The sequence below is a fragment of the Haematobia irritans genome, chromosome 4 (assembly GCF_050003625.1).
Source record: "Haematobia irritans isolate KBUSLIRL chromosome 4, ASM5000362v1, whole genome shotgun sequence".
Taxonomy (NCBI): domain Eukaryota; kingdom Metazoa; phylum Arthropoda; class Insecta; order Diptera; family Muscidae; genus Haematobia; species Haematobia irritans.
The window spans coordinates 106,118,795-106,134,594 of NC_134400.1; positions in this window are offsets into that span (position 1 = coordinate 106,118,795).

Consider the following 15,800-nt stretch of genomic DNA (forward strand, 5'->3'; position numbering starts at 1 on the left):
TTGAATGGTGACCATGTAAAATGTTTGCCGCAACCATGTTATTTTCTCGGAGATTATGTGTCTGATTTAGGCAAGCATATTATTTTTGGCGAGAAAAGAACATTTTTGCCTTAAACATGTTACATGGTCACCATCCAAAAATAACATTTTGCTCTTGAAACATGGTTGAGGTGATCATATTCCTTCTCTGCGTGTATATTTTATATGTTATATGTTTTTAATAATATTTGTATGTATGTTTAAATATCCATATACATTTAGTTTTTGTTTTTATAAATTGACATATTTATTTTATTAATTCTTTGATATCATCATTGGCTTGCTGTTAGAATATATGGTGAATGGGATAGAAATGCGTAAAGAAAGATTTGTGTACTATTAAAAAAAAATATATATCTGTATATCTTATCGTTGTCCACACATATATAAGAAAACATGAAAATGTACACATATACAGATTTCTTTGTTATTGTTTCATATGATTATTCTTGTATTTTGTTTTATTGCTATAACACGATTATTAGTATTATTTTTTATTTAATTTAATACAATTAACATTTAAAGTAAATAATAAATAAAATAGAAAATAAGAATTCAAAATTTACTTCTGTTATAGATATGTATATTAGTGTCTGAGATATATGTATATATAAAAATAAAATTTATTTTTTGCAGTTTAAATTATTGGCTTATCGATATCGACACAAAATTTTAAATTAGTTTAGAAGGATGCATTTCATTTGAATAGATTTTATTTGTCATGGATTACTCCATAGGGTATGGTTTTTGCAAAGGGGATCTTTAGGAGATAGTAACAATATAATAAATTTTTACATTTGTTACAATAATAATAATTTGATATTTTTGTTTTAATAATTAGAGCTCATTTGATAAAATGTTTTTTTTTTTGTTTTTTGTTTTGTTCCCTTTTTACTAATGTGCATTTATTTTCATTTTTGGTTCCCATTTAGATGTCATAAATATCAAAAGGGCTGATTTTTATTTTAGACTTATCTTAGTAGTTGTGGTGGCTGTTACTTTTGATTGTTTTATTTCATTCTAACATTAAGATTTCAAAAAATTTTAATGCAAGTGTATATATTAATATTCTATTTGAATATCCATTTCTAAGGATAATAAAAGTGGAAAATATATTTCCCTTTTTATAACTTCAAACTCGAGTATATATTTTCTACAAAAAATTGTATGGTATAGACTTTACTCTTGTGGATGGAATCGGTTTGTAATGGCTGAATTATTATTATTACTTTTGGCGGGGAAGGCTTTGCTGAAATAATTCTATTCCTTTTTGTTTTTTTCATTAAAAGTAAAAATCATTCACTTAGAGGAAAAATATCTTGTCATCTTGTTTTTTTTTGGATAAAGTATGCACTTAAAAATGTTTCGCATAAATTATTTTTTATAATAAAATAAAATAAATAAACATATATTGAATGAATGAAACTTATAATTAGACCAATTAAATTATAATTGATACGATCAAATATGAAACCGGGATTTTTAGTACATTATGTCCGTAGTCCGTTATAACTGTAGTAGTCAACAATAAACGTAACATATACGTCAGGTGGAATTTAAAGTTATGCAAACTTCAAAGGGATTTGATATTTTTGAATCATAAAAATGTTCGCAAAGTTGACTTCCTCTTTTCCCATGTCATTAATTGACTAAAGGAATTAAAACATAATTTTCATTTTCTTTTCTGTTAAATTGACATATTTTCTCGGTAAAAGCAAATGATTTACATGCAAATATCAAGGCATATTAACCCTTTAACTACCGAAGTAAAGCTAATTCTAAAAAACCTGAATTTTTCCTTATTTTTATACCCTCCACCATAGGATGGGGGTATATTAACTTTGTCATTCCGTTTGTAACACATCGAAATATTGCTCTAAGACCCCATAAAGTATATATATTCTGGGTCGTGGTGAAATTCTGAGTCGATCTGAGCATGTCCGTCCGTCCGTCCGTCTGTTGAAATCACGCTAACTTCCGAACGAAACAAGCTATCGACTTGAAACTTGGCACAAGTAGTTGTTATTGATGTAGGTCGGATGGTATTGAAAATGGGCCATATCGGTCCACTTTTACGTATAGCCCCCATATAAACGGACCCCCAAATTTGGCTTGCGATAGCTCTAAGAGAAGCCAATTTCATCCGATCCGGCTGAAATTTGGTACATGGTGTTAGTATATGGTCTCTAACAACCATGTAAAAATTGGTCAATATCGGTCCACTTTTACGTATAGCCCCCATATAAACGGACCCCCAAATTTGGCTTGCGATTGCTCTACGAGAAGCAAATTTCATCCGATCCTTCTGAAATTTGGTACATAATGTTAGTATATGGTCTCTAACAACCATGCAAAAATTGGTCCATATCCGTCCACTTTTACGTATAGCCCCCATATAAACGGACCCCCAAATTTGGCTTGCGATTGCTCTAAGAGAAGCAAATTTCATCCGATCCGGCTGAAATTTGGTACATGATGTTAGTATATGGTCTCTAACAACCATGCAAAAATTGGTCTATATCGGTTCATAATTACATATAGCCCCCATATAAACCGATCCCCCGATTTGGCTTGCGGAGTCTCTAAGAGAACCAAATTTCATCCGATCCGGCTGAAATTTGGTACATGGTGTTGGTATATGTTCTCTAATGACCATGCAAAAATTGGTCCACATCGGCCCATAATTATATATAGCCCCCATATAAACCGATCCCCAGATTTGACCTCCGGAGCCGATTGAAATTTGGTCCGTGGTGTTAGTATGTTGTCTCTACCAACCATGCCAAAATTGGTCCATATCGGTCCATAATTATATATAGCCCCCATATAAGCCGATCCCCAGATTTTCGGTCTATAGTTATATATATCCCCAATCACACAAAAATTGGTCCTTATCGGTTCATAATCATGGTTGCCACTCGAGCCAAAAATAATCTACCAAAATTTTATTTTTATAGAAAACATTGTCAAAATGTTATTTCTATAGAACATTTTGTCAAAATTTTATTTCTATAGAAAATTTTGTCAAAATTTTATTTCTATAGAAAATTTTGTCAAAATTTTATTTCTATAGAACATTTTGTCAAAATTTTATTTCTATAGAAAATTTTGTCAAAATTTTATTTCTATAGAAAATTTTGTCAGAATTTTATTTCTATAGAAAATTTTATCCAAATGTTATTTCTATAGAAAATTTTTTCCAAATTTTATTTCTATAGAAAATGTTGTCAAAATTTTATTTTGTCAAAATTTTATTTCTATAGAAACTTTAAACTTAATTATATACGTATTTAATCGGCCTTTTTTAGTTTAATATATACCACGTATGGACTATGTGGTACATATTACAGTGTTAGGTAGTTTTAAGATACCTTGCCATCGGCAAGTGTTACCGCAACCCAAGTAATTCGATTGTGGATGACAGTCTTCAGTAGAAGTTTCTACGCAATCCATGGTGGAGGGTACATAAGCTTCGGCCTGGCCGAACTTACGGCCGTATATACTTGTTTTTTTTTTTTTTTTTAACTTTTACTAACAGCATTTTGAAAATAAATTGTAATTTTGAGGGCCTATCTCAATTAGGTAGAAAGCCATGTTTGGTTCTGAAAACGTGATTGAATTGAATTATAATTAAATGGCCTTACGAAAGTAACCTGTATTTGGCCTATAGTATCTATCAAAGTGCGTGAAAAAATACAAAAATGAATCTGAAATAATATCAGCTACAGTTTTTGTATGAGTACTACTGTAAAAATTGTCTTTTTCATTGCGTTTTCTTTTCGATTGTTAAAGAAGTTTATACAAATGCAGTTTATTGCCTACCAATGTGGAAAATATTTATAGCGTATTTAGACTACAGCCTTATTTTAAAATAACATTGAGAAATAAATTGAAACTATGTGGGTAGTTAGTGTTTGGTGTCATTTTCGAATATCCTCTGTAGTGGGTATCGGTAGTCAAAGGGTTAAAAAAAAGATACTTTCAGTATTATAAAAACAACAATGTCAGGTGTCATTTTGATTGCCAGTCAAATTGAAACATTGATCGGCAATTGGGCAAATGTAAACAAAGTGAAACTGCCAAGTTATCAATTTTTGCCTGAAAATATGAGAGATTATAAACACTGAAAAACAATGCGCAGTTTCAAAGAATTTTTGTCTTTACGCTAATGATTCCGAACCAAAGAAGAGGAGAATTGAAGCAAGGACACATTTAAGAAACAACTCCCTTTAAATTTAAGTTTTGGGTACTTCATTCTGGGAAACAACGTTTAATTTATTCGTTTTTTCAGCTTTTTTCTTCATGTCAAAAATCAAATCAAATCAAAGCCAAGTTGACTTTAGTCAAGCAACATTTTTTTCCTTGTGAAGACACCCCATTTTAAGTCGAATCGTTTAACTATAAGGACAAAACATCTTCACTGTAAAGTTTATCGATTTTTGCAGAAGGAAAAAACTCTATATCAGGGAAATTCGTCTTCTATGCTAAGCAAAATTTGGATTCGTATTTTAAGGACATTGACGTTGAAATCGACAATATTTTTTTTTTAGTGTAACGACTAATAATTGAAGGAATTCTTGCAATTAATCATGAGTACCATGTTTCTCGTCACTATTTTTATTTTATTTGTCAGAGTTATGAGCTAATAATTGGCGTAGCTAATAACTTTCTTCTAAGGGGTGCAAGCAACAATGTTTGCACTTTGTGTATATTAACAAAAAGAAAAACAAAATAAATAAATAAAATCGAGTAGACGGCAAGAACACAGTATACACGCAAAGAAAAAACAACGTTTGGAAAACGTGTACCGAAAACGTTTAGCTTTTGTTAGAGTTTTTGAATGTCTTCGAAAATTGTAAACTTTTATCACCAAAAAGAAATTCGTTTGTTACAAAATTTTTATTTTTTCAATAAAAAAAAATATATTTTTGAACCAACAACACAGGCCATTTCGTTTATATCAAGCACTATTCTTTTCTGACTTTAAGTCTTTAATAAGACACATTTTACAGTTTCATAGTAAAAATTTAATATAGTAGTATGTAATATTGAACACCTTTTCGGAATCTTCCGAACATATCTGGAATATATGTAAAAAATGTGTTCGGTCTAAGCAGGGATCGAACCCAGGACCCTTGGTATGCAAGGCTGACGTGGCAACCACTGCTCCACGGTGCCCAACTAAATGTAGGTTTCGATTAAATAAAGTTTGTTTAATCGGCTCGTGGGCGCCTCAAACTATGCTATATAAATATAACTTAATAATTAAGTTATATTTATATATTTATATTATATATTTATGTCTATTGATGACAATAACAGCTACATAGGTCCATGGATAGTATGTAAGCTTACAAATTGAATGGTCCGCGGTTAAAACTAGGAAAATGTAATGTCCTGTTGTGCTTTTTAACTGCAGTTCACGAAATTACATCATCTCACAAAAGAAAAAATGAACTAAAAGTAAAGAAGAAAATCATTGGCGCCAAATCATCACCATTTTAACCATACAGTAGTTCATTCTTACTATTTTTGGGAATCGTACGTAAATCTTCTTTTGCTTTAGTTCACATTGAACTTAAGTGTACGGTCATTGAACTTTAGACTCACGTTTAGTTCATAAAATTTTTGAGACATACTTAAAAAAAGTAAGATTTCATTAAGCTGTGGAAAATTTCGATAAAAATAATCAAATTTAACTACAAACAAATAAATTTTTCCAATAAAAATAAGTTAAATTTAGCGTTAGTTTAGCTACGGAAATTTTTTTCTGTGAAGTGGCAACCCGTTATTTAAGGCTAAATTAGACTATTCAGTCCATTGTGATACCACAAGTGATGAATATATCTTTCATCAATGAGTGCTAATCGATTCTTAGCTCAACGACAAGCGCCTCAGCTTTATAGGGAAGTCCGAACGGCATTTCACATTACGATTAAATCACTTAGAGATGCTTTTCACGGTAGATCCCAGCGATTCGGATACTTTTCGATCTTTCAATGGATTATCAATAAGCCCCGGTCATAAATATCTCTAAAGAATAAAATCATATGCTTTTACCAATTAGATATATTAGATATATTGTTTTGAAGAAAATAAATGGGTACAAATAGAAAATATGTGGAATGGAATAATAATCTCATCAAAGTCAAAGATCCGATCCGACATCCACTAATAGCAGTTAATAAACGCAAAAAAATAAATCTTTCCTCCCAAACGAAATTTTAGACAAACAAAGTTCGTTTCTCATTTGCTTTTTGTTGAAAGGAAGTGTCTTTGGAAGAAAAGTATATACTTTTTGTAATAAACTTTTATTCTTTTCCAGGATGTAAAAACAATTTCATAAAGACTAACTCAAAAAAAATTTTTGTGGCTAATTGCATTTTCCCTCACATCTTTCTCACTTCCACGAAGTTTTTTAGTTATTAGCACCTTTTTCTGTAATACAAACAATGTAGAAGAAATTATACGATATTATAAATTTTATTTTTTTTTTGAAATTAAAATTTTTTTTTTTTAAATTTCGACAAGTTTTTATCAAAAAATCAAAAATCCTGTATCCCTTTTTAGTACAAATGTTCCATTTGCATTCTATTGTATATCGAAAAATTGTCTTTTTTTAAATTGTAACAATTAGCTTTTGATTTTTTATACTGAACCGAAAACTGCCAACAAAAATCCCTACACCCTCAAAAAAATTGCTTCTGTAACATATACCCCAAACACATTTTGCTTCAAGCGTATATATTTTCAGGATTGGTCCAAACAAAATATTGTTTGTATTGTTCACACATATTGTGTATCACCTTAGGGCATACACTGGTAGAAAAAAAATTTAATGAAATTTTCTTTGTGTGGATATATTTTTAAGGCGCCAATTGGTTACTACCATTATTTTACTTGCAGCATACTCTCTAGGTCTCTCATTCTAAACACATATATGTTTATAGGCTATTTCCAAATTAATATATGTTTGCATCCAAGCATATTATATTTACAAACATTTTATGTCCCAAACATAATATGTTCTAACATATTAACATATATGTGCCAAAAATGTGATGCTACACGCAAAAAATAATTCTTTCCTCCCAAACGAAATTTTAGACAAACAAAGTTCGTTTCTCACTTGCTTTTCGTTGAAAGGAAGTGTATTTGGAAGAAAAGTATATACTTTTTGTGATAAACGTTTATTCTTTTCCAGGATGTAAAAACAATTTCATAAAGACTAACTCAAAAAAAAATTTGTGGCTAAATGCATTTTCCCTCACATCTTTCTCACTTCCACGAAGTTTTTTAGTTCTTAGCACTTTTTTCTGTAATACAAACAATGTAGAAGAAATTATACGATTTTATAAATTTTTAAAATTTTTTTACCTTTCGCCTGGACGGAGAATCGAACCGCGGACCATGCACTTTGTAAGCCAACACACTAACCACTGAGCTATGTACCTGTTATGGTCATCAATAGATAAATATCCATATAAGTTATATTTATATAGCATAGCTTCCGGCGCCCACGAGCCGATTAAACAAAGTTTATTTAACAAAAAAATACATTTAGTTGGGCACCGTGGAGCAGTGGTTGCTACGTCCGACTTGCATGCCAAGGGTCGTGGGTTCGTTCAAAGTGTTTTCTTTTTTTACATACATTCCAGATATGGAAGATTCCGAAAAAATGTTCAACATTACATTCTACTATATTAAATTTTTACTATGAACTGTAAAATGTGTCTTATTAAAAACCTAAAGTTAGAAAAGAACAGTGTTTGATATAAACGAAATGGAATGTGTTGTTGGTTCAAAAATATCTTTTTTTATCGAAAAATAAAAATTTTGTAACAAACGATTTTTTTGGTGATAAAAGTGTATACTTTTCGAAGCAATTCAAAAAACTCTAACAAACGAAAAACGTTTTCGGTACACGTTTTCCAAACGTTTGTTTTTTTCTTTGTGTGTAGTTTATGAAATATTGTATTAAAAAATGTGAGTTCCAAACATATAATTTTTACACCCAAACATATGAAAAACAGTCTTTTTGGTCCGTGTATATTTATGGAAATTCTCCACCAAATCCCTAAGACAAAAAATTCGTCCCCAATTAAGAAACACACACCCAAACAACAAATCCCCATAATTTATGGAAATTCCCCAAGCCCCAAATCCACGAGAAAAATATCCCCAATTTGAGGAAAAAGTCCCAATACGGGCAACACTGATGTGAACCATAGTAAAGATAATTTTTTTCTGAATGAATACTTGGTATTCAAAATTAAATTTGTCAACATTTCTTAAAAATTTTATCCATTCAACTTAAGAAACTGGTCTTTGAGTTTGCATTGAAGTCAAAGAAAAATTGTGCTTAATATAAAGATAAGTAAAGTAACATTTTTTAAACTTATATGATGTCAATTAAAAAACACAAATTAATAATACTGAAATTATATCCGAAAGTGGAAACATTTTTAACGCCAGCATATAGATTTTCTCAAAATTGCTTAGAATAAATTTTCGGACTAAAATATTGTACAAGGTGTTGCTAAATGTTTCATGTGTTTCATAACTATTTTGTGTGTAGTGAATAAGTGACTTGATATTTTATTTAATTTAATTATTATTGTAAATGTGCTGATTTTATTTTTATGAAGGTATTTTAAATGTGCGATTGTTGTTTCGTGTTTATGATGTACTTAAAGTCCTTAGTAACATTTAAAGTTGGTTTTATCTGAAATAAGTATATGCAAATATGTATAGGTTTTCGTAAATATCTTAGAGTTGCTTACTTTGTTTTGTAATAATAAATGTAATATTTAGTTTTGTATAAGTTTATGGATTTATTATAAAGATATAACATGTTAAATTGTAAATTGTTAATTTTCCATATTTGTATACTACTACAGATATAATAAATTGATATTGTTTTTTTTGTTTTTGTAAATATGATTGTTTGCCAATAAAGTTGTGTTAAACACATATTCTTATTTTTTTTTTCTTAATTGTTTCATTGATTGGGATCGAATATTTCGATATTTTTAAGAAAGATTGCTGTGCAAAATGGCAAATTGTGAGATAACCCTGGGTTTGGTTAGGCTAGATATAACGGCAGCCCGATATTTCAAGCTCACTTAGACCATGCAGTATAGTGGTGAACTGCCCGATTCTAGGTTTAGCTTAATGACAAGGAACCTCCTTTTTATACCCGAGTCCGAATGGTATTTCACATTACGGTTAGCCACTTAGAGAAGCTTGAAACACTCACTAATATCAGCAGTATTTTTGAGAGAGATCATAATCCACCCCTGAAAAACTTTTTTTGTGTTTGGCTGAAACCGGGATTGAACCGATGCTTACCAACACAGAAAAACAATATCACGCAAGTGTTTTCAATAAAAATTTTAATTGAGTTTTAAACAATAATCAATTAAAAATTCTCCAATTTTTTTAATTGAAACAGAAATCAATCACAAAAATTTGTTTAATTGGATCAATTAATTTCTTAATTTACTTTGGTGATTGATGACATTTCAATTAAAAATTAATTGAATCAATTAATTTAGTGATTGCAGACAAAAATTTTTTTTTGTGTGAATGCACTATTACTGGGAATAGGGGTGGATGTGCGTAACCTTATAGATTATGCTGACGTCGTCACCCTAACGGTCGGGAAATGGATCAACCCCAGGAATGATATTGCATTAGTGTCTAGTGAGTATGAACCAGTCTCAGTTCTGGTCAAAACGTATGGAAGGGACCGAGTTTGTCTTTGACTGGGTAAATTTATATTTTATGAGACGGCTTGGACTCATTTCAAAGGACACGTCTTGGGACAGATGGTATAGAAATCACTAAATTATATGAAAGCGTAAAAATTGCGTCAAACTGCAGAACTGATCGAAATTGAATGTCTTAGACTAAACGGTTTAAACTAGCTGCAGAAAAAACAGAGACAATAATTGTAACCAGAAAAGGATTATTTGAATGTCGTTAGCTAAGAGTGGATGGACATTGGATATTGTCATCAAAAAGGACCTTAAATTTCTCGTAGAAAATTACTAGCGAATATAGCACACGCCCAATTACTTTATGCAGCTTCTGCTTGAAGTATCGCGATATACAATAGTTCTGGCCTCAGCAAAATGCTCAACAAAGTGCAAAGAGAGTACTGTGTATGGGCCGGAGGAGTAGACAAAGGTGAATCTGAACCCAGCAAAAAAAAATACTTCAGCAGTAAGAGTTTTCTTGCGCTTTTTGGTATACAATAAAGTAGGCATTGCATCCACACTGCATGAATCGGTGACAATAACATAAACGATTAATCAAACTAGTTAATGATCATTCGTTTACGTTATTGCAATCAATTCATGCAGTATAGATGCATGAAAGGTAGTGCTGTTTTCCTTCACGCCAACAATGCTATACTCAAGATTATATATCACTTCTGAGCAATATTTCTATTAAAATGAACAATTATATCTCCGCTATGTAGAAGCTGCTCTAAATCGAGACATCGCCCACAAAAATCCGCGCTGATTCGGTTGTTTTGTAAGCTGTTGGTACTGCCTCTTTCCCTTACAATCCTGCTGAAATAGTGCTCCATTTTTTGCTGGGTCTCTCCCTTAGAATCCTGCTGAAATATTGCTTCATTTTTTGTTGGGACGGATGCAAAAAATGAACCCTATCCCGAAATGAAATTAAAGCGGTCCCGGGGTGGCCTTTACGGTTGCCACAGTTGGTAGAATTCTACCAAAAATGGGAGATTTTTTTTACTATTTACTAGATTGGTAGAAATCTTGTTTTTTTTTTGGTAGATTTTACAAAACATACTTCTCCACTTAAGAGGTTCTTAAATTTTCTATAGAAATAAAATTTTGACAAAATTTTCTATAGAAATAAAATATTGAGACAATGTTCTATAGAAATAAAATATTGAGAAATTTTTCTATAGAAATAATATTTTGACAACATTTTCTATCGAAATAAAATTTTGACAAAATTTTCTATAGAATTAAAATTTTGATAAAATTTTCTATAGAAATAAAATTTAGACAAAATTTTCTATTGAAATAAAATTTTGATAAAAATTTCCAACGAAATAAAATTTTGACAAAATTTTTAATAGAAATAAAATTTTGACAAAATTTTCTATAGAAATAAAAAATCGAGAAAATTTCCTATAGAAATAAAATTTTGACAAAATTTTCTATAGAAATAAAATTTTGACAAAATTTTCTATAGAATTAAAATTTTGATAAAAATTTCCAATGAAATAAAATTTTGGCAAAATTTTCTATAGAAATAAAATTTTGACAACATTTTCTATAGAAATAAAATTTTGATAAAAATTTCCAACGAAATAAAATTTTGACAAAATTTTCTATAGAAATAAAAAATTGAGAAAATTTCCTATAGAAATAAAATTTTGACAAAATTTTCTATAGAATTAAAATTTTGATAAAAATTTCCAACGAAATAAAATTTTGACAAAATTTTCTATAGAAATAAAATTTTGACAAAATTTTCTATAGAAATAAAATTTTGACAAAATTTTTTATAGAATTAAAATTTTGATAAAAATTTCCAAAGAAATAAAATTTTGACAAAATTTCCTATAGAAATAAAACTTTGACAAAATTTCCTATAGAAATAAAATTTTGACAAAATTTTCTATAAAAATAAAATTTTGACAACATTTTCTATAGAAATAAAATTTTGATAAAAATTCCCAACGAAATAAAATTTTGACAACATTTTCTATAGAAATAAAATTTTGACAAAAATTTCCAACGAAATAAAATTTTGACAAAATTTTCTATAGAAATAAAATTTTGACAAAATTTTCTATAGAAATAAAAAATTGAGAAAATTTCATATAGAAATAAAATTTTGACAATATTTTCTATAGAAATAAAATTTTGATAAAAATTTCCAAAGAAATAAAATTTTGATAAAAATCTCCAACGAAATAAAATTTTGATAAAATTTTCTATAGAAATAAAATTTTGACAAAATTTTCTATAGAAATAAAAAATTGAGAAAATTTCCTATAGAAATAAAATTTTGACAAAATTTTCTATAGAAATACAATTTTGACAACATTTTCTATAGAAATAAAATTGTGATAAAAATTTCCAACGAAATAAAATTTTGACAAAATTTTCTATAGAAATAAAAAATTGAGAAAATTTCCCATAGAAATAAAATTTTGACAAAATTTTCTATAGAATTAAAATTTTGATAAAAATTTCCAACGAAATAAAATTTTGACAACATTTTCTATAGAAATAAAATTTTGACAATATTTTCTATAGAAATAAAATTTTGATAAAAATTTCCAACGAAATAAAATTTTGATAAAAATTTCTAACGAAATAAAATGTTGACAAAATTTTCTATAGAAATAAAAAATTGAGAAAATTTCCTATAGAAATAAAGTTTTGACAAAATTTTCTATAGAATTAAAATTTTGATAAAAATTTCCAACGAAATAAAATTTTGACAAAATTTTCTATAGAAATAAAATTTTGACAACATTTTCTATAGAACTAAAATTTTGACAATATTTTCTATAGAAATAAAATTTTGTTAAAAATTTCCAACGAAATAAAATTTTGATAAAAATTTCTAACGAAATAAAATTTTGACAAAATTTTCTATAGCATTAAAATGTTGATAAAATTTTCTATAGAAATAAAATTTTGACAAAAATTTCTATAGAAATGAAATTTTGACAAAATTTTCTATAGAATTAAAATTTTGACAAAATTTTCTTTAAAATTAAAATTTTGATAAAAATTACCAACGGAATAAAATTTTGACAAAATTTTCTATAGGAATAAAAAATTGACAAAATTTTCTATAGAAATAAAAAATTGAGAAAATTTCCTATAGAAATAAAAAATTGAGAAAATTTCCTATAGAAATAAAATTTTGCAAAATTTTCTATAGAATTAAAATTTTGACAAAATTTTCTATAGAAATAAAATTTTGACAAAAATTTCTATAGAAATAAAATTTTGACAAAATTTTCTATAGAAATAAAATTCTGACAAAAATTTCTATAGAAATAAAATTTTGACAAAATTTCTATAGAAATGATATTTAGAAGAAATTTTCTTTAAATTTTCAAATTTAAAAAAGTGAATTTGGGTGACATCGGTCTTTGTAGTACAGTTTAGTTAAAATTTTCGTAAATTAAACAAACTTTTCTAAAATGAACCAAAACTTTCCTTTAAGATGGTTCACACGATGCAATAAGAAAAGAGTAAATTTGATTTTCTCCATATCCCAGCAAAAAATTGAGTACTATTTCAGCAGGATTGTAAGGGAGAGAGGCAGTACCAACTGCTTACAAAACAACCGAATCAGCGCGGATTTTTGTGGGCGATGTCTCGATTTAGAGCAGCTTCTACATAGCGGTGATATAATTGTTCATTTTAATAGAAATATTGCTCAGAAGTGATATATAATCTTGAGTATAGCATTGTTGGCGTGAAGGAAAACAGCACTACCTTTTATGCATCTATACTGCACGAATTGATTGCAATAACGTAAACGAATGATTATAAACTAGTTTGATTACTAGTTTACGTTATTGCCACCGATTCATGCAGTGTGGATGCACTGCCTACTTTATTGTATACCAAAAAGCGCAACTAAACTCTTACTGCTGAAGTATTTTTTGCTGGGATGATTTACGAATTTTTCATTTGTCACACAAATTTGTGTTTGTATTTTCTACAAAAAAAAAATCAATAAATTCAAATATAGGAGTAAATAGAACATAAAAAAAATTGTTATATTAAATTTTAACCTTTAATTAAATGAAAATAAAAAATATATCTTAAAATATATCTTCGCTCTCCTGATAGTTTTGAGAACAAGATATACATATGCATGTATTTGTTTTACCAAAAGTCCATTGATTTATACGGAATACCTTTGCCATTTGCACAGCAACTTAAGATAGATTTTTGTTTTTGCACTACAATATTGCTAATATCTAAAGTGTACATTACGAGTTTTACTTGAGTAAAATATTGACTAATAAATTGCTGTTCTGTTGTCTCTTGTCATTCATTCTAGATAGGTGCCATCGTAAATTAACATCAAGATTTTTGATATCGTTTATATGTAGGATACAATTTTGCGTGTACATATACAGAGATATGTTTGTGTAAATGTAAATTTCTACTATTACATGTATTTTTTGTGATGTGTGTTCATCATCTAACATCTAAAGATTTTGATATCCTTTCGGTCGGGGGTACATTAGCCTTAGAGATACGGCGTCGATTAATGTGTATATTAGGGTGGGGCTACACGGTCATTTTAGTTGATCTATTGGAGCAACTGCTCAATTATTTAAATGGATTTCGAACAAAGTTCATGCTTTCATTACTTGAGCGGCTGCCAGAAGAGGATTGTTAATTGTTTCGACCCGAAAATAGTTGATACTGTAAGAAAATATATTGGGAAATTCGTTTAATGATGGCATGAAGGAGCAAAAAAAAAAATAAAAAAATTATATATTTTAACTTAAGGAAAAGTGGTAACTTTACTAAAGGCTATCCATGAAACCAACTTTATATCTTACACTGCACAATAATTTAATGGTGTTTCTTTAAAAATTACTTTGAAACTATCAAGAGTACAGTGAAGTGAAGCAACCATTTTATGGAAATGTAGTCTTTATAGATTCAAGCTCATGTTTCAAGTTCTTAATTATATCCTCCACCATGGGATATACTAACTTTGTCATTCCGTTTGTAACGTATTGAAATATTGGTCTCAGACCTCATGAAGTATGTACAGAGTAGCCACAAAGTAAAGTGCTATATTTCTTTGAATTACGTGAATTTCGATGAAATTTGGCCTTCGAATTATATCTTGCAGTTTTTGTTATCTGTGTTTTCGTCCATTTTTTAGACGCGATGCAATACTCCAGTATCACGGTAACGAGCAATTTTAAAGATTTATTCACATTTAAGTACTGAACGGCTCTAATGATAGTCATTTGTGATTTTCCAGATAGAAATGCTTTTGTAAGCTGGTGAACAGTAAAATCATCTGTCACTGGAATAAATCTGTCAACTATCAGTCGAGCGGATTATAAATTATAGCAATCTGAAGATGGTTGCAATACCATGTTAACTTGGTCGTGGTAAAATTCTGAGTCGACCTAGTGATGTCCGTCCATACTTTCATCCGTCCGCCCGTCTGTTGAAATCATGCTCACTAATATATTAACCGATCCTCCGATTTGACATCCGGAGCCCCTAGGAGGAGCAAATTTCATCCGATCTGGTTGAACTTTGGTATGCGATGTGATTATATGATCTCTACAAATCTTGCAAAAATTAATTAATATCGGTCCATTATTTTATATAATGGACAAATATAAGTCGATCCTTCGATTTGACATCCGAAGCCTCTGGGAAGAGCAGATGTGACTTTCTGAGCCTCTAGGAGAAGCAAATTTGTATGCGATGCCAGTATACGCTCTATAAAAATCGTGCAAATATTTGATTCATATTGGTCCATAATGATATATAGTTCCCACATAAACCGACACCCAGATAATAATCGTACAAAAATTGGTCTATATACATCCTCAAAAAAAAATCGCTTCTGTAACATATACCCCAAACACATTTTGCTTCATGCATATATATTTTCAGGAGTGGTCCAAACAAAATATTGTTTGTATTGTTCAAAAATATTGTTTCACCTTAGGCATACACGGGAAGAAAAAATTTTAATGA